The sequence below is a fragment of the Oncorhynchus mykiss genome, chromosome 2 (genome assembly GCF_057628025.1).
Source record: "Oncorhynchus mykiss isolate SJ-2025 chromosome 2, ASM5762802v1, whole genome shotgun sequence".
NCBI lineage: Eukaryota > Metazoa > Chordata > Actinopteri > Salmoniformes > Salmonidae > Oncorhynchus > Oncorhynchus mykiss.
This window is the reverse complement of record NC_143023.1, coordinates 52408123-52432488: the sequence shown is the minus strand read 5'-3', so window position 1 is coordinate 52432488 and position 24366 is coordinate 52408123. Positions and strand designations below refer to the sequence as shown.

The following is a 24366-nucleotide window of genomic DNA, read 5'->3' as shown; positions in this document are numbered from 1 at the left end:
AGTCAGAGAGAATATGAATTCCGAACAGCAGTTTTCTGGCATGTCTGCCAATGTCTGGTTTGTACCTCTGGCAGACATCATACTGCTATACAAACTTCTTGGTATCCACCCACATACCTGGCCAGTACACCACCTCCTGTTATCTTTGGCAGGTTTAGAAGATTTCAAGATGGCCACTCATGGGGTTGTCATGACGAGCTTGGATCATGTCAATGTGGAGGAGATGTAAACACAGTAATGGGTGCTGTGCTCTCCTATCTGAGTTACTATATACCCTTTATCCTGAACTATGGTGAACTTCACACTTAAGCTTCTCTAAAAGTTTTTCTCTGACGGATTTCTTGTGGATCTTCATTATTGGGGTTTCATTCTGCTGTGCTCTCCACACACACTCATAATCCAGAGGGAAAGAGTCATCTTGACCCTTAGCGATGGTGTAAGTTCTGCACAATGGAGGACAGACAGATGCGACCTCTGTAATCCGAGAGAGGGCATCTGGTAACATTCAGTTTTTCTTTGCAGCACTCAATGATGAAGTCCAACATCTTATGGCTGTAGATCTTGTCTGATAACATAACCCACTGCAGGGTAGCGTGGTAATAGATCCATTTCTCTAGAGCCCAGACCACAGTGAGACCCCTCATTCAGTCGTTAAATAATTCAATGTTTGACTTGCATAGGCAATAACCTCTTCTGTTCCAGGTCTTGTTTGTTGTGCATCTGTGTGTACGATGAGATGAGCATTCAGGCTGGAGGAGTAATGAGACTGTATTTGAGTGTTTCAAATGCGCTCTGGCATGCAAAAGTCCACCCCCTTCTTCTTTAGGTGGTTGAGTGGTTCAGCGACATTTCAAAAGTCATGCACAAACCTACGGTACCATCCAGGTTGGACAGCTTTCAGGGAGATGGGAACTGGGAACTCCTGCACCGCTGCAACTTTGGCTGGATCTACATGGATACCATCTGCATTGACCACCTGACGAAGGAACTTGAGCTCAGTCAAGCAGAAATTACACTTCTTGAAGTTCAGGGTGAAACCAGCTGCCTTTAGTCTGTCAAACATGGACTGTATGCCTTGCATAGACAGAGGAGGAGAAAATTATTATGTCATCCCGGTACACAAGACAATTCTTTCCCTTCAGGTCTCGCAGGGCAGTCTCCATCAGCATTTAGAAGGTTGCTGGAATGTTCTTCAAACCAAAAGGCATGACATAGAAGGAGAACAAACCAGCCCATCCAGAAAATGAAGGCTCCACAAAGCCATTTGCCAACATGATCTTGAGCTGTTCATTGAGAACCGTCAATTTGGCGGGGCACAGCCTGTAGAGACGATGCTTAATAGGGACTTCATGCCGGGTGTAGATTTTGTGTCTGAAGACTGCTGTTAGGCCGGATGTAATAGTACAGACTTCACCAACAAATTGAATCATACAGGGATGATTTTGTCACATCTACTCCCTCTCCTCCCCTCCGGCATTAGACATTGCTGGTTTACTAACCACTGGTCCTGGGAGCCATCATTACGCACACCTGCACTTCATCATTAAGCACACCATTACCTCACCTTTATCTCGCACTCCCTTAGGTTCCTTCCCCAAGCAGTATTGTTTATGTTGTTCATGTCTAGACGCTACTCCTATGTTGTATCGTTCCATGGTATTTGTTATATTAAACTTACCATCTTCACCTGCTTCTCGACTCCCAGTGTTTATGTTACAGAATACTGTCTCTCAAAATGGAGGCAGCAGAAAAATAGAACATCTCCCAGACGAGCAACCAGCTGGCACAACTGGGGACGGCTATGGAAGAGGTTCTTCGCGGTGTTCAATGTCTCAAACATTCCCGAGAGGCATTGCTTTCAACTAGCGGAGGATACTTGTCGACCCAGCGGATCAGCACACCAGCCCATTCAGCAACCTGCCCAGGTCAACAATGCCCATTTGTCCTTCCCGGATAAATATGACAGCACCCCATCTAAATGCCGTGGCTTCCTACTACAGTGCTGCCTCTTTCGCACAAAATGGGAGCTCTTACCACCGAGAGGTCCGATGTTGCCATGGTTATTTCTCTGCGGAGTGCAGAGGAGGTTCTGGATTTGTATGAGGGGTTCATGGCTCGGTGTAGAGGTACCTTCGATCATCCACCAGAGGGCAGAGAGTGGGGTGAGCGCCTACAACAGTGGCAGCAGGACCAGATGGATGCCGAGTATGCAGCATCCAGCGGGTGGAATGAGCCAGCGCTTCATATGCTATTCAGAAGACTGTGCGAGAAGGTTCAGACAGAATGCCTGTCGAGACGACAACTTCTCCTTGGACTCACTCATTGCGATGGCCATTTGTCTAGATAACCTTCTTCGGGAGCGTTGGCACTGTCATCACTTCTCTGCCTCCCTCAGTGAACACTTTGGATCAGAGCCTGACCCTATGGAAGTCTGGGTCACATGCGACGCAGACGGAGACAGCTGGGGCTCTGTCTCTTTTGTGTTCAAGGAGGGCAGTTCCAGCGGCATCCGCTACGTCCTAACTCCACGAGAGCAGAGGGACGGTCACATGATTTTCCACCTCCTGGGGCAGGTGTGAGTAACCCCTCTTCATCACTTTGCGCCAAACACTTTTTGGTGTTGATCGCACTATTTCACTGTCCCTCGTGTACTGTTTCTACAGCATTAATGGATTCCGGTGCCGCAAGGAACTTTATAGTCCAGACCCTTGCCTCCTCTCTCAACCACACCTCATAACCGCTCTCCTGCCTTTACCCTGTTCAATCCCTTGATAATTGTCTGTTAGGTTCCGGGACCGTCACGCACGTCACCAAACCGCTCACCTTCACCATGGAGTCCATTCATCAGGAGAACATCCCCTTCTTCATCACCTTGGCCTCCATTGGTTTTAACGCCACAACCACAGCATCTCATGGTTGAGGATGAAAATCACAGACTGGGCACCCAAGTGCCAGAGGACCTGCTTCCCCGTCCCCTGAAGTTCCATGTCGGTTGAGAGTCCTGTGGTTGCCCTTCAGCCCAACATCCCGGAGATACACCAGGAGCGGCTAGAGGTATTTTCCAAAACCTGGAAAGCATCAACCTGCTTTCAGGCTCTGCTCCCTCGCACAGACACATCTACCCTCTGTAGGTGGCTGAAACCCAAGCCAAACCTCCATGAGGCGCTCCAACAAGGTTTCATCTGCAGATCCACTTCTCCTGCGTGGACATCCTGATCTATTCGGTAACCTTGGCGGATCACATCGCTCACGTCCGAGTAGCCCTGGAAGGCCTCCTGGCTAAACAGCTTTTTGCCAAGTCTGAGATGTACAAGTTTCATCAGGAGGCTGCCTCCTTTCTTGGCTACCAAATCAGCCCACAAGGAGTGAAGATGGATGTCAAGAAGGTAGATGTGGTCAGGTCATGGCCAATCCCAACCACCATTAAGGGTTTACAACGTTTTTTGGGGTTTGCCAACTTCTACTGCCGTTTCATCAGGAACTTCAGCTCCATCGCCGCTCCTCTCACTGCTCTCCTCAAGGGTGGTCCCCTTGTAGAGTCCAGCAGCTAACGAGGGTTTCAGCCTACTCAAGGGATGTTTTGCCTCCTCCCCATTGCTCAAACACCAAGATCCCACAATATCCTTTATGGTGGAGGTGGACACTTCAGAGGTGGGCGTGACAGTTCTGTGTCAACGACAAGGTAATCCACAAAAATTGTATCCGTGTGTGTATTACTCTAAGAAACTGTCCCCTGCAGAGAGGAATTACAACGTCTGTGACCGAGAGCTCTTGGCAGTGAAGTTGGCATGAGAGGAGTTGAGACACTGGCTGGGGGGCACCAAGGACACATTTGTCATTTTCATTTGCAATCAGAACCTGGAGTACATACGGACAGCGAGGAGGCTGAATCCATGCCAAGCAAGGTAGGCCCTGTTTTTAAGGGTAATGTCTACAGTCATGGCCAAATGTTTTGAGAATGACACAAATATACATTTTCACAAAATTTGCAGCTTCAATGTCTTTAGATAATTTTGTCAGATTTTACTATGGAATACTGAAGTATAATTACAAGCATTTCTTGAGTGTCAAAGGCTTTTATTGACAATTACATAAAGTTGATACAAAGAGTCAATATTTGCAGTGTTGACCCTTCTTTTTCAAGACCTCTGCAATCCGCCCTGGCATGCTGTCAATTCACTTCTGTGCCACATCCTGATTGATGGCAGCCCATTCTTGCATAATCAATGCTTTGAGATTGTCAGAATTTGTGGGGTTTTGTTTGTCCACCCGCCTCTTGAGGATTGACCACAAGTTTACCCTGCTAGGTAAAGTCCCCCATTATCTCAGCTCGCTGGTCACCATAGCATCTCCCACCTGTAGCACATGCTCCAGCAGGTATATCTCTCTAGTCACTCCCAAAACCAATTCTTTCTTTTGCCGCCTCTCCTTCCAGTTCTCTGCTGCCAATGACTGGAACGAACTACAAAAATCTCTGAAACTGGAAACACTTATCTCCCTCACTAGCTTGAAGCACCAACTGTCAGAGCAGCTCACAGATTACTGCACCTGTACATAGCCCACCTATAATTTAGCCCAAACAACTACCTCTTTCCCTACTGTATTTAATTAATTTATTTATTTTGCTCCTTTGCACCCCATTATTTTTATTTCTACTTTGCACATTCTTCCATTGCAAAACTACCATTCCAGTGTTTTACTTGCTATATTGTATTTACTTTGCCACCATGGCCTTTTTTGCCTTCTCACCTCATTTGCTCACATCGTATATAGACTTGTTTATACTGTATTATTGACTGTATGTTTGTTTTACTCCATGTGTAACTCTGTGTCGTTGTATGTGTCGAACTGCTTTGCTTTATCTTGGCCAGGTCGCAATTGTAAATGAGAACTTGTTCTCAACTTGCCTACCTGGTTAAATAAAGGTGAAATAAAATAAAATAAATAAAAAAGTTCTCAATGGGATTACGGTCTGGGGAGTTTCCTGGCCATGGACCCAAAATATCAATGTTTTGTTCCCCGATCCACTTAGTTATCACTTTTGCCTTATGGCAAGGTGCTCCATCATGCTGGAAAAGGCATTGTTCGTCACCAAACTGTTCCTGGATGGTTGGGAGAAGTTGCTCTCGAAGGATGTGTTGGTACCATTCTTTATTCATGGCTATGTTCTTAGGCAAAATTGAGAATGAGCCCACTCCCTTGGCTGAGAAGCAACCCTACACATGAATGGTCTCAGGATGCTTTACTGTTGGCAAGACACAGGACTGATGGTAGCACTCACCTTGTCTTCTCTGGACAAGCTTTTTTCCAGATGCCCCAAACAATCGGAAAGGGAATTCATCAGAGAAAATGACTTCACCCCAGTCCTCAGCAGTCCAATCCCTGTACCTTTTGCAGAATATCAGTCTGTCCCTGATGCTTTTCCTGGAGAGAAGTGGCTTCTTTGCTGCCCTTCTTGACACCAGGCCATCCTCCAAAAGCCGTCGCCTCACTGTGCGTGCAGATACACTCACACCTGCATGCTGCCATTCCTGAGCAAGCTCTGTACTAGTGGTGCCCCGATCCCACAGCTGAATAAACTTTAGGAGACGGTCCTGGTGCTTGCTGGACTTTCTTGGGCGCCCTGAAGCCTTCTTCACAACAATTGAACCACTCTCCTTGAAGTTCTTGATGATCCGATAAATGGTTGATTTAAGTGCAATCTTACTGGCAGCAATATCCTTGCCTGTGAAGCCCTTTTTGTGCAAAGCAATGATGACGGCACGTGTTTCCTTGCAGGTAACCATGGCTGACAGAGGAAGAACAATGATTCCAAGCACCACCCTCCTTTTGAAGCTTCTTGTCTGTTATTCGAACTCAATCAGCATGACAGAGTGATCTCCAGCCCTGTCCTCGTCAACACGCACATCTGTGTTAACGAGAGAATCACTGACATGATGTCAGCTGGTCCTTTTGTGGCAGGGCTGAGATGCAGAGGCAATGTTTTTGGGGGATTCACTTAATTTGCATGGCAAAGAGGAACTTTGCAATTAATTGCAATTCATCTGATCACTCTTCATAACATTCTGCAGTATATGCAAATTGCCATCATACAAACTGTGGCAGCAGACTCTGAAAATGTAGATTTGTGTCATTCTCAAAACTTTTGGCCACGACTGTAGATGCTACACCTATGGTGTATTGTTTCATGGTATTTGTTATCATAAACTTACCACTTGCACCTACTTCTCAACTCTCAGTGAATACGTTATAGTTTTCTGTATTTTGAAAGTTACAAATCTTGAAAATGTAATGGCTGACAAGCAAAACATTTAACATTTAGCATGTCAACAGTGGACTTAACAAAACATAATTTTCCTTTAAGACCTTACTTCCTAACAGTCAGGGGAAACAGAAGTTGTTGAGGACAATCAGGTGAGCTTCATGGATGACGTTTTTAATTTATTTGATCTGATTTATTAGGATCTCCATTAACCGACTCCAATGGTGACAGTTAGTCTTACTGGGGTCCGACACATAATGAATACAACAGTACATACAAATACTTTACCATTTACACACATTTTACAACATTTACATGTAGTCTGTGTTGTGCATCTATGTTACACATACATGTCAGTACATATACACAAGAATTAGGTCACATGGGGGAGAGGCGTTGTGTCATGAGGTATTACTTTATTTGTTTTTAGAAACCATGTTTGTTGTTCACTTGCGCTACTCAGGTCAGCTACTCACTTGCGCTAACTCAGGTTATCATAGGATTTGTGCTTCTGTTTGTATTTCAGTAGGGAGGTAAAAAAAATACTTTTTGCTCTAAATGTGGTTCTCTCAGAGTTCTCAGGTACCTCAGCTGGGTTAACTTCTTATGGCTTGGGGGCAGTATTTCGACGTCTGGATGAGAAGTGTGCCCAAAGTAAACTGCCTGTTACTCAGGTCCAGAAGCTAGGATATGCATATAATTGGATAGAAAACACTCTAAAGTTTCGAAACTGTTAAAATAATGTCTGTGAGTATAACATAACTGATATGGCAGGCGAAAACCTGAGGAAAATCCATCCAGGAAGTAGTATTTTTTTGATGTGGGTATTTTCAATTGAATGCCTATACAGCATCTAATGGGTTAGGACCCAGATTGCAGTTCCTATGGCTTCCACTAGATGTCAACAGTCTTTAGACATTATTTCGGACTTGCTTTCTGAAAAATGAAGAAGAATGAAACCTTTTTGTCAGTGGACTGAGGAAGAATGCAGAGCTGGTTTGCGAGCACGACCGATTGCACGCCCTTCATTGTTTTTCCTTTCTATTGAATACGCTATTGTCCGGTTGAAATATGATCGATTATTTAGACAATTGACAACCTGAGGATTAATTATAAACATCGTTTGACATGGTTCGGTACTATTAGGATGTATTCATCTGCATGTTTGGAGCCAGTGGATTGGAGCCAGTGGAGCCAGTGGATTACTGAACAAAACACGCCAATAAAACTGAGTTTTTGGGATATAAAGAGGGACTTTGTCGAACAAAACAAACATTTATTGTGTAGCTGGGACTCTTGTGACTGCAACCATATGAAGATCTTCAACGGTAAGTGATTCATTTTATCGCTATTTCTGACTTTTGTAATTCCTTTACTTGGTTGTAAAATGTATGCTTTTGTAAGCAGGGCACTGTCCTCAGATAATCGTCTGGTATGCTTAAGCCATAAAGCCTTTTTGAAATCTGACAAAGCGGCTAGATTAACCAGAAGTTCATATTTAAGCTGATGTATAACACTTGTGTTTTTTATGAATGTTTATTATGGCTATTTCTGTATTTTGAATTTGGCGCTCTGCAATTTCACCGGATGTTGTCGAGGGTGGTCGCTAGTGGAACGCCTGTGCCAGAAAGGTTAATGAATCCATCTCCTCCTTGACTCACGGTAGGACAGGTAAGTCTATTGATTAGCATGGTAGACCTATGTATTCATCTCACTGAGGATGACATATCAAGTGGAGTCACTATCAAAGAACTCACGCAATCTCAGATTACGGAAAAACTTGAATAGATCTATCTGGACGTCAAAATCATTAATGCATGCAGTGTGTGCAAATGCTAAACCCTTATTGAGAACACTAAGGTGAGCTGATATCAGGGTCTTGATAAGTTGAAGATATTTAGCTCCTGTTGGACTGAGGGCCCATCCTGAATCTCAATTGGTAGGTGTTGCGGGGTGGTGGTGGATTTCTTCCTCCCCCGACGTATATGCCGAACACTCTTACATGCTGGGGTGTTGTCCTCGACTTTGTCCCCAGTGTAGAAAAAATGCTCACCGTTGGTAGAGGAGCCAGAGTTAGTGCTGTCTGTGGATAGTTGGTCTGACAGAGAAACTCGGTCTGTCATCGGCTTGTCTCGTCTGGTTTTGTGGTTTCTTTTGCTCAGGATCTAGCCAGAGGTATATTAGTCCATTGTTCTTTTCTTCCAAATCGCGTTTATACTTCTTGATTTTCCTCTCATCAGTTCGGTCATAATCTTAGTCTGAAAGTCAGCGTTACTCTTAATGAGATCATCCAGTTTGATAGGGTCATTAAGCTCATCTCGTAGAGCTTGCTGTGAATTTTCAACTGAGGTTACGATCTCGGTAATATCCTTTTTAAGTTGTTCAATGATAAGAGTCATCAGGTCCAATTAACTATAGCACACCATCGTTCACAAAACTCTTCAATGCATTGACCAAGTGGAGGCTCTTTTTGCCAATGTAGTTTGGGAAGGACTGGGAGCACCACCAAACTCAAACCCCTCTTCCTTCATCCCAGAGTCTCTGTTTGATCGGCCAGAAGGTCCTTGGAGAAATATTTTTAAAGAAATCCAAGACTGTTAATTCAAGAAAACTAGAACACACCTGCACATCATCACTTCGTGACTATGTTCGAAATTGAGTTAGTGATGATGTGCAGGTGTGTTCTAGTTTTCTTGAATTAACAGTCTTGGATTTCTTTAAAAAGATTTCCCCAAGGACCTTCTGGCCGATCAAACAGAGACTCTGGGATAAAGGAAGAGGGGTTTGAGTTTGGTGGTGCTCCCAGTCCTTCCCAAACTAGGTCCTAAGACACATCAGATCCTCCACATTCTGCACACATTTGCGAAGTTGGGTGGTAAGGCGAGGATCAATGTTCTTTAAAATGAGTTTGACCCTTTCCTCCTGTTCAGTAATGTTGGCCTTCAATCTCCTATATAGAACTCGATAGGAGAAGGCGGTCCCTTACTAGACGTCCGAAAACGTTTGTAAAATTCGCAGACAGCGTCGGGCCGTGCGGCAGGGCCAGATCTACCGGGAAGTCATCAAACAAACTCTCTCGGACATTCGGTTTCCGTTTTATAAAATAATCAAATTTTGGTAATTTTTCCGCTGTCCCGGTAAATCCCACAAGAGGGCATAAGCAATCATATTGCAAATGTACAAAACATCACGAATCACGACGTGGCCTTATCTCCTAAACGGAAAATATTTTGAAGCCGAAACTTGGCGAGCGTAGGTTTGGCATAATGGGCAGTTGGCCCCGAACAAGATGGTGTCTAGGCCTCAACGGTTTTTGAGTTATGAGAATAGAGCAATAACGGTTTTTGAAAATGAGAATAGAGCAATAATTTTTCCGCTTCACGTCAAAGTCAAGGAGCCTCCGGTGTCAATAAAAAAAGAACCAGCCATTTATCTATCGTCATTTAAGAGAAAACATACAATGTCAAATTGGTGTTGTTCAAAAATAGTTTTTTTTAAAAAGCAGTTACAGATCCGGTTGCAGGGTGTTCATACGAATCTTTTTAAAAGTGTGCTGCCGAGCGCTGTGAGATTTCTATGATTTTCTATGATTTTCTGAAATAACACACACACTCACTAAACCCTCCGTAAATAACTCAGTTCTTAACATAAAGACTTAAAACTCAGGATTCTGTAAAGGCTTACCCCAATCAGGATATGAGTTTATTTATAGCTTCCCGTGCCAACCGGAAGTGCCATAATTGGTGTCACAGGGGCTGTTTTGAAAAAAAAAGTCAGATCTTTCCAAAACTTCATATGCGTTATTAGGCAACCTCCATGACTTGGGATTCGGGGTCGCCTCAGCTAGGCCTACACATAACATCAGAACTGGACTCGCAGCTAGAACGTAACTATGTGTTTTACGTTTTTATTATGGTTTGAACAGAAGGCGCTTTGAATTTCTGGCCAGCTCTGAAGTATGTGATAGTTGGCTACTAAACGAGTTGGAAAAATACAGTTTGGTGTCAGTTTGTATCAGTTTGGTGTCAGAATGATATCTAATTGACTGATGGACGGTGACTTGCTGGTGACTCTTGTCCATTTGCAATATGTTTAAACAGTGAGGTACCATCACCAAAGTGACATTCTGAAATCAACCCTAACGAGCGATGGAGAGGAACCAGAATCACTGCCCAGCCATCCCGAGTTCACCGGGCCAGTCAATTTCGCATTCCTGCGAAAGTGCACGTGCACTTGCAATATGATTCAACAGTGAAAAAAACATCACCAAATGGACATGATGAAGTCAACACAACGAGCGATGGAAAGGAAGAACTATCACTGCCCGGCCATTCTGTGTTCATCAGGCCAGTCAATTTTGCATTTCTGCAGGATTTTTGCCCATGCCAAATTTGTGATGGTACATGCCCATTGAAACATATTGCAAATGTACGTGCACTTGCAATATGATTCAACAGTGAAAAAACATCACCAAATGGACATGATGAAGTCAACACAAGGAGCGATGGAAAGGAACAACTATCACTGCTCGGCCATTCTGTGTTCATCAGGCCAGTCAATTTTGCAATTCTGCATGATTTTTGAGCATGACAAATTCGTGATGATAAATGCCCATTGATACATATTGAAAATGCACGTGCAATATGATTCTATAGTGAAAAAACATCCCCAAATGGACATGATGAAATCAACACAACGAGTGATGGAAAGGAACAACTATCACTGCCCGGCCATCCTGTGTTCATCAGGCCAGTCAATTTCGCATTTCTGCAGGATTTTTGAGCATTGCAAATTTCTTATGGCATTTGGCCCCCAAAATGGTGACTTTTGACTTTGACTTCCTATGAAATCATATTGCAAATGGACAAAATATGCCTTGTGCACAAGTAAAAAAAAATAATATATATGATAATAAAAGTTGACATAAGTATAGTTTGAGCAAAGTATAGTTTGACTTTTGAGCATGCCAACTTCGTGACGGTAAATGCCCATTGACACATATTGCAAATGCACGTGCAGCAATGTTCCCACATCTAGTGTAAAGCCTTCTTAGAAGAGTAAAGGCTGTTATGGCAGCAAAGGCGGGACCAAGTCCATATTGCTGCCTATGATTTTGGAATGAGATTTTCGATGCGCAGGTGTCCACATACTGTCAGGCTGTAGTCTTTACAAAGCCAGGGAAAATGAGTCAAAGGAAATATCCTGCAATGTCTTGACAGATAGGAATGGCTCTGTTGAACAAGGATAACCATATCTACTCAATGCTTGTGTGATCGTGCAATCGGCAAAACACAAAAGCCACAATAATTGCTACAATACATTATTCTAATCATTTTTAAATTACAGCAGGCTCAATCAAACAACGAAGTCATTGGTTGAACTCTCCTGGCGTGAAAATTCTATAACTGCGCCATGGTACATAATTATGTCTGAAACACCTCTCATCACTCACTGGAAAAACACCTCAAATAGAGTCTAGCAGTGAAGTTTCTCTTTAATGGCAGAGGTAAACACTGAAGGAGGTGCAGGGTGTTGGTCAGGAAGGGAAAATCACTGCATCACCTCATGGTGTAGCTCCTCCAGTTGAAGGTCTGTAATTTGTCTCTCTCATTAGATGTCTCCTTTTGAGATTGTTCAATCATAAATCAATTTTCCCTTTGAGTTCTTCATGTCATCCATAACATCTTTCAGCTCAGCACACATTTCCTTCACAACAGAGATTGACTCCTCTGCTCTCGGTATTGTCAAACTATTAATGGTGTGTGTAAATTGTTGTTCCATTTGTCCAGAGAGCTCTAAGACACCTCCCCCACTCTGTCTGGGCAGGGTAACAGGAAGAGGACAGGGGGAGGATAATAGTGGAGAGGTTATAGGTGAGGACAAGGTGCGGTGCTCTCCAATTCCATAACACTGTTACTTGCAAGCTCTCCTCATCAGTGCAATACACATTTATCAACAAATACACAATATCAAGAAATGTATAAAAACATGTATACTTTATTACACTAGTAATAAAGATAATTAAAAAGAAGACTGTTTGAAAATATATACACATAATAATAATAATATAGTATGCAACTATAAACACCATGGGACCACACAGCCGTCATACCGCTCAGGAAGGAGACACGTTCTGTCTCCTAGAGATGAGCATATTTTGGTGCGAAAATGTTTAAATAAATCTCAGAACAACAGCAAAGGACCTTGTGAAGATGCTGGAGGAAACAAGTACAAAAGTATCTTTATCCACATTAAAACGAGTCCAATATCGACATAACCTGAAAGGCCGCTAGGCTAGGAAGAAGCCACTGCTCCAAAACCGCCATAAAAGTCAGACTACGGTTTATAACTGCACATGGGACAAATATCGTACTTCTTGGAGAAAAGTCCTGTGGTCTGATGAAACAAAAATTGAACTGTTTGGTCTTAATGAGCATTGTTATGTTTGGAGGGAAAAGGGGGATGCTTGCAAGCCGAAGAACACCATCCCAACCATGAAACACAGGGGTGGTAGCATCATGTTGTGGGGGAGCTTTGCTGCAGGAGAGACTGGTGCACTTCACAAAATAGATGGCTTCATGAGGAAGGGAAAGTTATATGGATATATTGAAGCAACATCTCAAGACATCAGTTAAAGTTAAAGCTTTGTCGCAAATGGGTCTTCCAAATGACAATGACCCCAAGCATACTTCCAAAGTTGTGGCAAAATGGCTTAAGGCCAACAAAGTCAAAGTAGTGGAGTTGCCATCACAACCCCTCACCTCAATCCTATAGAACATTTGTGGGCAGAACTGAAAAAGCGTGTGCGAGCAAGGAGGCCTACGAACCTGACTCAGTTACACCAGCTCTGTCAGGAGGAATGGGCCAAAATTCACCCAACTTATTGTGGGAAGCTTGTGGAAGGCTACCCGACACGCTTGACCCAAGTTAAACAGTTTAAAGGCAATGCTACCAAATACTAATTGAGTGTATGTAATCTTCTGACCCACTGGGAATGTGATGAAAGAAATAAAAGCTGAAATAAATAATTCTCTCTACTATTATTCTGACATTTCACATTCTTAATTAAAAAAAAGTGGTGATCCTAACTGACCGAAGACAGGACATTTTTACTAGGATTAAATGTCAGGAATTGTGAAAACTGAGTTTAAATGTATAAGGGGCTGACAGCGGGGGCTAACATCCCAAGGAACAATCGAAGGGCTAAGGTGTATGTAAACTTCCGACTTCATTGTATATGTCTGTGTGTGTGAGTGAGGGTCAGTGCAAAAAGTATATTGAGAAGCAGGTGAAGACAGTCAGTGAAAACAGTCTCTAAAGTGCAAGTGATTGTCTGTGGTCTACTGTAAAATCCGATATTCTGGGTAGGGCTTCGGTGAACGTGGACAGTTGCTCCGGTTTTCGTTTTGAGAGAGCTTTTTCTCCCTTCTTCTCCAGGCTGATTACACAATCAAGTCCTCAAAACTCAGGGGACTGACAGTGTGGGGTGGCCACTAAAAATAGATTGGGCTCTTCTGGATCCGTCTTCACATCAGACATCATGTCTTCAGTTGTCCCTTCAAATATCCGTGTCTTTTCAGCAGAGAGTTATTTTAGGCAACTGGCCAAAGCCTGTGAAATTACCAGAGACAAGACGTTATTCTACAATCTTGAACGCTGGAGACCTGAAAGTAAAAAAAAAACACACACTAAAATCTTTGGAACAAGCTAAGGTGAGACAGATGCTGGATGAAAAAGAGCTCCTTCGTCTCAGGAAACAGGAGTACTGTTGAAAACTAATAAAATATGCACATATATGGCAAAATAACCTCACAAAAGAATGCATTATATTATCTAGGACAATGGAGCACAGATATAATTTAAATACATCACTGATACTTACTTAGATCATGTGAATAAACATGCAATACACACTCAGTATATGTATGATTTCATTTCTGATGGGATCAACCAGTGCTCACAATCAAGACTGAGACCCTCATGCCACGTGTGTGCGTGTGTGTGTCTGCTTGTATGATTGGAGCTGCTTCATAGCAAAGTTAAATTCTCCTCCTGGCCATGAAAGTGGCCAAGCCAATGTGAATACATTAGTCAGAGCACTGATGTGGATTTATGCATCACTTTGATGTGTTTTTGTTTGTGACTCACTGTCCCTGACACTGGTGTTATAGCTCGGACTGTCTTAATGCACACTGAGTAGACAGCAGTCACCCGGGGTTGATAACACCAAGAGAAAAGCTGCCGTTGGTAAAGATTTGCAACGAGCGGTCAGAGTCACAATAAAATGAATATCCTGCAAGTTATAAAAGTTTAAAATGTTGCATTAGGTGCCTGGTTATAGGAGTCTGGCCTAGTGGTAGTGCTGTCGGCTCCGGGCCACACATACCCGCTGGTGACGGAGTTAAGAATCCCATGTCGATCTCCCTCTCTACCAGTCTCCCTCTACCTTCTGACTGTCACTGTCCATAAACAATAAAATACTAAAAAACAAATACACTGAGTGCAGAAAAGATTAAGAACACCATCCTAGATTTTAGTTCCGTCAGAACAGCCTCAATTAGTCGGGTCATGAACTCTACAAGTTGTCGAAAGTATCCCCCAGGGAGGCTGGTATCACGACTCAGGATATGACCCAGATGAAGACACAGAAGGCAGGTAGTTCGATTCTCAGAATATTTAATATAACAAACTCAGTCGCGGTGTGCTTTGTCGCCGATACCTGGAGGTGGTCTTGAGAAGAGCAGATCGGGCTCTCTTCCAGGTACGGCGACAGCAGCAGACGAACGTCTGGGCAGAGGGTGTACTGACTTCTTCCTCTTGCTCTTCCTCTTGCTCAGAGAAGAGCGGGGGCTGACATCCCAAGGAACAATCAAAGGTTGAGAGACCAGTGTCCGAGCAGGGAATGGAGATTTGAAAAATGCTAATTAGCATCAAAGTAGACTATGCAAGACTACAAATCCCTGCAAGCTCCTGCACGTCATCTCCAGCTGACACCTTGCGAACAGTTATTGTGTCAATTTAAAACTTGCCCAAGACAGTTCACAAATTGTCAATTGAAAGAAATTTTACCAATTTATTTATTACTACTTTTAGCTAACAATATATATTTAATCCAGAGATTCTTACCTTTGCCTTCATTTAGGCAATCTAGTCCAGATCATCACGGTGCAATAGCAGCTAATTAGCATTTAATTTGTTGGTGGTATACAAGCGAACATATTAATAAGTCACCTTGTTTGAGAGAGATTTACATGGTCATCAAAACGTCACACCAGGGTAAGCATTAACGAAACACTGCCCATATTTAAGGGAAGGGAAGGGAAAGGGAAAAGGGAAGGGAAAAATGAATGGAACCATTTCCCTGTTTGACCGCTAGGTTTTATGGGTATTATGACTCAAACTGTGTTATTCTATTCACACCCCTTGACTTTTTCAAAATGTTGTTGTCTTAGAGCCTGAATTTAAGTGATGTTATGTCACTGGCCTCCACAAAATACCTCATAATGTCAAAGTGGAATTATGTTTTTTAGACAGCACACCTCTAACCATTGTTATGCTCACCTGGACTCTATCGCTTCCCTGATTACCTTGCCTATATATGTCACTCCCTTTGGTTCCTTTACCAGGCGTCATTGTTTCTGTTTCTGTGTCATGTCTGTGCATTGTTCGTGGTTTCTTGTTTTGTGTTATGTTAGGTTTGTCTATTAAAAGACTCGCTCCCTAAACTTGCTTCCCGACTCTCAGGGCACATCGTTACACTCAGCAGGGAAATGGATTTCTGACAAGGGACTTACTTGCCCACCACTAAACTTTACAGTAACTGCTAGGGTGAATTGAACTGGATTTAATCATTTAATTTCCCCAAGGGGGACTTCAATGACAGCAAAGCACTGTCCAGTCAGCAGTTACTCTAAATAAGAGACAATATCACTCTACCCAGTGGCATATTACAATGTGCATATTCAACATATCAACTGACATTGTAGTTAGCTATCAAAGAATTCATTTTGCTGCTCTGCATTTGAACTCATGTCTCCGCATACTCAATGTGGTAAATGACTAAACAGCAGGAGGAAGAATGTCCATAAGGGGAGTAGCAGGTAATTTAAGTGAGAGTTGAGGGTGTGTTTGTGTGTGTGTGTGTGTGTGGCGTGGGGGGTCCATGGGGAGGAGGAGTGGGGCGAATGTCTACAGAGGGAGAGGGGAGCAGTTAGCTGACTAGTGGTGGCTGTTCAGCAGCCTGATTGTCTGAGGGGAGAAACTATTGGCCAGCCTTTCCGTTTTTTACACGATGCTCCTCTACTGCCCGAGTCTGAGTGATTGAAGTGGGAAGAACAGGGAATGGCTGGGGTCCCTGATGATCTTCTTGGCCTTCCTGCGACACCTGGAGTTGTAGGTATCTTGTAGGGCAGGCAGTGTGCACCCAATGGTGCGTTCAGCTGCACCCTCTGAAGAGCCTTGCGGTCCGAGACGGTGGAGTTGCCGTATCAGGCTGTGATGCAGCCTGACAGTATGCTCGCAAAGGTGCTCCAGTAGCACAGAAATTCGACTTCCCTGACATGGATCCTTTGTTTGGACTTGCCGAGACAGCCCCATTTATCCCGGGTGCTCCACCAAAAAGATGACACCGAAGGAGAGCTGGGGTTCTAGACAGGCTCACCTGGCGAGCAAACCATCCACCGCTTCATGATTATATTACAAGCTAACATTCAATCCCTGGACAATAAAGTATACAAGCTCAGGGTGAGGATATCCTTTCAGAGAGACATAAGGGTCTGTAACATACTCTGTTTTATGGAATCATGGCTCTCCGTGGATATATTGTCCCTGTCCATACAGCCAGTGGGGTTCTCCGTATATCAAATCAAATTGTATTGGTCAAATACACATGTTTAGCAAAATGCTTGTGTTTCTAGCTCCAACAGTGCAGTAATATTGAAATATTTCACAACAATACACAAAATATGCAGCAGCCTCTAAGGTGCTAGTGATGGCTATTTAACAGTCTGATGGCCTTGAGATAGAATCTGTTTTCAGTCTCTCGGTGCCAGCTTTGATGCACCTGTACTGACCTCACCTTCTGAATGATAGCGGGGTAAACAGGCAGTGGCTTGGATGGTTGCTGTCCACAAACCACCACATTTAACCATGGTAAAATTAATGGGAACATGGACGTGTACAAACAGACCAGCTATGACCTCCGTAAGGCAATCAAAGATGCAAAAGGACAGTACAGGGCCAAAGTGGAGTCACAATTCAACATCTCAGACACACAACGCATGTGGCAAGGACTCCAAACAATAACAGATTATAAAGGGAAGCACGACACGTCATGGACACGACGCCTCGCTCCTGGAAAAGCGAAACACTTTCTTCGGCCACTTAATAAAGGAAAACAACATTGAGCCTGTGACGTGGCCCCCAGCCGCCCATGAGGACCATGTGCTCCCGATCTCTGTTGCCAATAGCGTGTTAACCATTTCAAGGCTGCCTGCCCAGACGGCATCCAAAGCCCTGTCTTCAGAGCATGTGCAGACTAGCTGGCATGAGTGTTTATGGACATATTCAATCTCTCCCTATCCCAGTCTGTTGTCCCCACATGTTTCAAGATCTTCCCCATTGTTCCTGTACCCAAGAAAGTGAAGGTCACTTATCTAAATGGCTATCGTGCTGTAGTACTCACTTCATTCATCATCCCCCTACCCCACACACTAGCCCCCATACAATTTGAATACCGCTCCAACAGATCCACAGACTATGCAATTGCCATGCACTGCACACTGCCCTATCCCACCTGGATAAGAAGAATACCTATGTGAGAATGCTGTTCATCGACTAAAGTTCAGCCTTCAAAACCATAGTGCCCTCTAAGCTCATCACTAAGCTCAGGGCACCGGGTCTGAACTCTTCCCTGTGCATCTGAGTCCTAGACCTCCTGACGGGCCGACCTCAGGTGGTGGACTACAACAGACAGCAGAGAGAGCACGCCCCCATCCACATCGACGGGGCCACAGTGGATAGGTTAAAAAGTTCCTTGACGTGCACAACACTAAGGACCTGAAATGGTCCCTCCACACCGACAATGTGATGAAGAAGGAACAACAGCGCCTCTACAATACAAAACAGTTGAACAGTCATTACTAGCTGGCCTTGTACCCTGCCCTGCACCTTAGACACTGTCACTAGCCGGCTTCCACCCGGTACTCTACCCTACACCTTAGAGATTGCTGCCCTACACTCTTAGAAAAAAGGGTTCTAAAAGGGTTCTTTGGCTCTCCCTATTGGCAAACCCTTTCTGGTTCTAGGTAGAACTGTTTTGGGATCAACGTAGAAAACTCTGGGGAAAGTGTTCTACATGGACCCCATTGGGTTTTACCTGGAACCAAAAGGGTTCTACCTGGATCCAATGTGTATGCACAGAGTCATTGAACACTTGAATAATATTTACATAATGTTTATTGCTCTGAAATTGTTTCTGTAGTAAATACATGATTTTCCTGCAACATTATTAAGTTGAAATTTAATTTAATTTTAACATAACTCATCCATATAGCTATTGCTGTACATACAGTACCTTTTTCCAACATTGTCCATAATGTCTATACACACCATGTATTTATATTCCGGACTCTGACATTGCTAATTACAATATTGTTAGTTCTGATATTTCTTAATATCGTGATATCTTCTTTTCTTCTGAAATGATTTGTTTATTAGTATTGTACTGTTAGACATTTACTGTACTGCTGGAGCTAGAAAAACACTAGCATTTAGGCTGCACCTGCTTTAACATCTGCTAAACTATGTATACGATAAGTACACTTTGATTTATATCATCCATCCCCCATACCCTCATTGACTAGCTGCTCATCTTCTGACTCTTGTCTCCTTTTGACCTTGGCCAAAGAGGTTCACTCTGGATAGCGTATAATACCCCTGTAATAGAAATCTTTGCCGTGATGTGGCTATCATTTCAAATAGATCTGCATTTCAGTGCTATTTATACATTGCATGCTTGGTATGAAGTGTCACTCACAGCCCTGAATCCATTTATAATGCTGACAAGCCATTGTTATGAACACAGCACAACGGACCGTAATGAGGTTGACTAATCGATACACTCCAGTCACACCACTTGACAATTTACCAGGAGATAACATTGTCGATGGTAGCATTGGAATACCTTAATGCCTCCTTTAGGTTTAAATCCTAATTTAATTTCCATAACGTTTTGCTGTGCCATAGTGCAAGATTGCATGATAGAGGTGCGGAAATTAGAGTTATGTCGGTTGCAATAACATATCATGTTATTTCATGTGGCCAAGCATCTAATCATGATTCTGATGTGTTTGCTCTATTCCAGATAAACATCAAGACACATCAAGAAATATGCCCAGGTTATATGCCCAGGAAATATGTTACGGTTAGTGTCATGCCCAGTCTATTAGTATGAAGTCTCCTGATTACAGATCACCACAGAAAATATGCATTGATGGTGATGTATTACATTAGCAATGCATGTTAAACACAATATACAGTGAGTCTTATCTAAAAGCACTATTTGCAGATTCATGGCCACTCTATGTCCCCAAATGGCACCCTATTCCCTATATAGTGCACCACTTTTGACCAGAGGCATATGTGACATGGTCAAAAGTAGTGCGACACATATGGAATAGGGTGCCATTTGGGACATATTCTTTGTTCCACATTGTCCTTGAGTCTCCCTCTTCCTGTATAATGCCCGAGGAGAAAGAGAACTGTTAACTGTCACCTTTTTATGGGATGTAATTAGATGTCTCAGCCAGCGTTAGATTTATGGCTGGCCACAGTAACGAATTACCCAAGTTGGAAAAAGATGTAGGCTTCAGCTAAGATTTAGGGTACAGATATAGGATCTTAATTTGAGCCAGTTTGCTACAGCAGGAAAACAATCCTTCAGCAACAGAAAATGTGAAATATGATTATAATTAATGGACATTTTTTGTAGGTGTTTTTCCTTTGGGCAAATCAAGTCTGAAATTTCAGTGTGAAAATTACAAACATTAGAAGCCTTATTAAAACTAAAATAAACTACAAGTTTGCATTTCCTGCATTGATGGGTAATTTTTAGCAACAAAAGAGTGATCAAAAACATATTTGTAATAGAGATTTTTTTATGTCTTTTCCACTCGGGAAACAATTCACATTTTTCATAGCTGTCTATTTACCACCACAAACCGATGCTGGCACTAAGACGGCACTCAACGAGCTGTATAAGGCCATAAGCAAACAAGAAAATGCTCATTCAGAGGCGGCTCTCCTAGTGGCCCGGGGACTTTAATGCAGGGAAACTTAAATCCATATGACCTAATTTCTACCAGCACGTTAAATGTCCACCCAGAGGAAAAAAAAAACTCTAGAGCACCTTTACTCCACACACAGAGACGCATACAAAGCTCTCTTTTGCCCTCCATTTGGCAAATATGACCTTAACTCTTCCTGATTCCTGCTTACAAGCAAAAACTAAAGCAGGAAGTACCAGTGACTCGCTCAATAAGGAAGTGATCAGATGACGCAGAGGCTAAGCTACAGGACAGTTTTGCTAGCACAGGCTAGAATTATGTTTTGGGAATTCTTCCGATGGCATTGAGGAGTACACCAAATCAGACACTGGCTTCATCAATAAGTGCATCGATGACATCATCCCCACAATGACCGTACATACATACCCCAACCAGAAGCCATGGATTCAAGGAGCGGGACTCGAAACCAGATGCTGACACTAAATCCCGATATTCCCTCCGATGAACCATCAAACAGGCAAAGCATAAATACAGGACTAAGATTGAATCTCACTGCACCAGCTCTGACACTTGTTGGATGTGGCAGCGATTGAAAACTATTACGGACTACAAAGGGAAGCACAGACGCGAGCTGCCTAGTGACACGAGCCTACCAGACGAGGTAAATAACTTCTATGCTCGCTTTGAGGCTAGCAACACTGAAGCATGCATTAGAGCATCAGCTGTTCTGGACGACTGTGTGATCATGCTCTCCATTGCCGATGTGAGTAAGACCTTTAAACAGGTCCACTCACATGGCCGCAGGGCCAGACGGATTACCAGGATGTGTACTCCTAGCATTCACTGACCAACTGGTAAGTGTCTTCACTGACATTTTCAATCTGTCCCTGAACGAGTCTGTAATACCAACATGTTTCAAGCAGACCACCCTGTGCCCAAGAACACCAAGGCCAAATGTTGGTCAGGGCTCACATCAACAGCATTATCCAAGAAACCATATACCCACTCCAATGTGCATACCGTCCCAACAGATCCACAGATGATGTAATCTCTATTGCACTCCACACTGCCCTTTCCCACCTGGACAAAAAAAACACCTACATGAGAAGGCTATTCATTGATTACAGCTCAGCATTCAACACCATGGTATCCTCAAAGGTCATCACTAAGTTAAGGACCCTGGGACTAAACACCTCCCTCTGCAACTGGATCTTGGACTTCCTGACGGGCCGCTCACAGGTGGTAAGTGTTGGTAACTACACATCTACCAAGCTGATCCTCAACACAGGGGCCCCTCAGGGGTGCATGCTCAGTCCCCTCCTGTACTCCCTGTTCACCCATGACTGCATGACCAACCATGACTCCAACACCATCATTAAGTTTGCTGACGACACAACAGTGGTAGGCCTGATCACCGACAACAATGAGACAGTGTGGTGCCACTATAACAACCTCTCCCTCAATGTGACCGAGCAGGCCCCCATTCTCATCGACCGGGCTGTAATGGAGCAGGTTGAGAGTGTCAGTTTCCTTGGTGTCCACATCACCAACAAACTATCATGGTCAAAACACACCAACACAGTTGTGAAGAGGGCATGACAACTCCTATTCCCTCTCAGGAGACAGAAAATATTTTCCATTGGTCCTCAGATCCTCAAAAAGTTCTACAGCTGCACCATCGAGAGCATCCTGGCTGGTTGCATCACCGCCTGGTATGGCAACTGCGCAGCCTCTGAGAGGGTAGTGCGTTTCGGCCCAGTTCATCACTGGGGCTAAGCTTCCTGCTATCCAGAACCTCTATACCAGGCAGTGTCAAAGGAAGGCCCAGAAAATTGCCAAAGACTACAGCCACCCTAGTCATAGACTGTTCTCTCTACTACCGGACAGCAAGTGGTACCGGAGATCCAAAAGGCTTCCTAACAGATTCTACCCCCAAGCCAAAATACTTCTGAACAGCTAATGAAATGGCTACTGGGACTATTTGCATTGCCCCTACTGGGACTATTTGCATTGCCATTGGACTGAATGCCAGGCGTCACATCTGGAGGAAACCTGGCACCACCCATACGTTGAAGCATGGTGGTGGCAGCATCATGCTGTGGGTTGTTTTTCAGTGGCAGGAACTGGGAGACTAGTCAGGATCGAGGGAAAGATGAATGGAGCAAAGTACAGAGAAAATCTTGATGAAAACCTGCTCCAGAGCACTCAGGACCTCAGACTAGGGCGAAGGTTCACCTTCCAGCAGTACAACGACCCTAAGCACACAGCCAAAACAACACAGGAGTGGCTTCGGAACAAGTCTCTGAATGGCCTAGCCATAGCCTCGCCTTGAACCTGATCGAACATCATTATGGAGAGACTTGAAAATAGCTGTGCAGCCACGCTCCCCATCCAACCTGACAGAATTTGAGAGGATCTGCAGAGAATAATTGTTTATTTTTATATTATTTCACCTTTATTTAACCAGGTAGGCTAGTTGAGAACAAGTTCTCATTTACAACTGCGACCTGGCCAAGATGGTAAAGCAAAGCATTTAGACACATCCAACAACACAGAGTTACACTATGCATCGTCATTTTTCATGTACAAATTATCTTGACTAACCTTTCCCCCTAAGCACATTGACTAGATACCGGTGACTAATTATTGTTGTTTTATTGTGTCAACCTTTCTAGCACAGGGGTTCCGCTAGTGTCTGAGTCTGCTCTTAGGTTCACCTGTTCCGCGCCGCATGACAAAAATGTATGTAGCAACTGTTGATTGCCACGTTAACCTTTCTAGCGCAGGCGTTAAGCTAGCAGAACCCCTCGACAACATTCCGCTGAAAGGCAGCAGGCGAAATTATTATTATTTTTTTTTAAATATGTAACTTTCACACATTAATAACAAGTCCAATTCAGCAAATGAAAGATAAACATCTTGTTAATCTACCCATCGTGTTCAATTTAAAAAATGCTTTACAGCTAAAGCACAACATATTATTAGACATTAGATTATGTTACACAGCCATTTTTCCAGACAAAGATCGGTGTCACAAAAAGCAGAAATATAGATGAAATTAATCACTAACCTTTGATGATCTTCATCAGATGACACTCATAGAACATCATGTTACACTATATGTGTATATTTATATCCAAAAATCACAGTTTACATTGGCGCCTTACGTGCCGTAACGTTTTGATTCCAAAACATCTGGTGATTTTGCAGATCTACTCATAACAAACATTGATAAAAGATACAAGTGTTATTCACAGAATTAAAGATAGACTTCTCCTTAATGCAACCGCTGTGTCAGATTTCCAAAAAACTTTACCGAAAACGCATAATCTGAGAACGGCGCTCAGAACCCAAAACAGCCAGAGGAATAGCCGCCATTTTGGAATCAACAAAGTTAGAAACAACACCATAAATATTCACTTACCTTTGATGATCGTCATCAGAAGGCACTCCCAGGAATCCCAGTAAGTCAATAAATGACTGATTTGTTCCATAAAGTTCTGTCATTTTTGACAAAATAGCCACTTGTTGTTAGCATGTTCAGCCCAGTAATCCATCTTCATGAGGCGCAGGCACTTCCGTTACAGTCCTTTAGAAACATGTCAAACGATGTATGGAATCAATCTTTAGGATGTTTTTAACATAAAACATCAATAATGTTCCAACCGGAGAATTCCTTTGTCTTCAGAAAAGCACTGGAACGAGAGGTAACTGTCGGGAGTGCGTGTCATGAGACCAAGGCTCTCTGCCAGAGTTCTGTTAAACTCACAGACACAGACATCATTCAAACAGTTCTAGAAACTTCAGAGTGTTTTCTAT

The 24366-nt window shown here is 43.3% G+C and overlaps 1 long non-coding RNA gene across 3 annotated transcripts in view; it reads left to right on the top strand.

Annotated features, from left to right (window-relative positions):
• LOC149985143 (uncharacterized) overlaps positions 1-24366 on the top strand; it is a 365461-nt gene that overhangs the window by 288379 nt on the left and 52716 nt on the right. For 2 of the 3 annotated variants that reach the window (XR_016487078.1, XR_016487079.1), the window contains exon 4: positions 19626-19685. The exons of the other annotated variant lie outside the window; for it this stretch is intronic. This is a non-coding gene — a long non-coding RNA (uncharacterized LOC149985143). The remainder of the gene's footprint in view (positions 1-19625; positions 19686-24366) is intronic. 3 annotated transcript variants of the gene reach the window in all.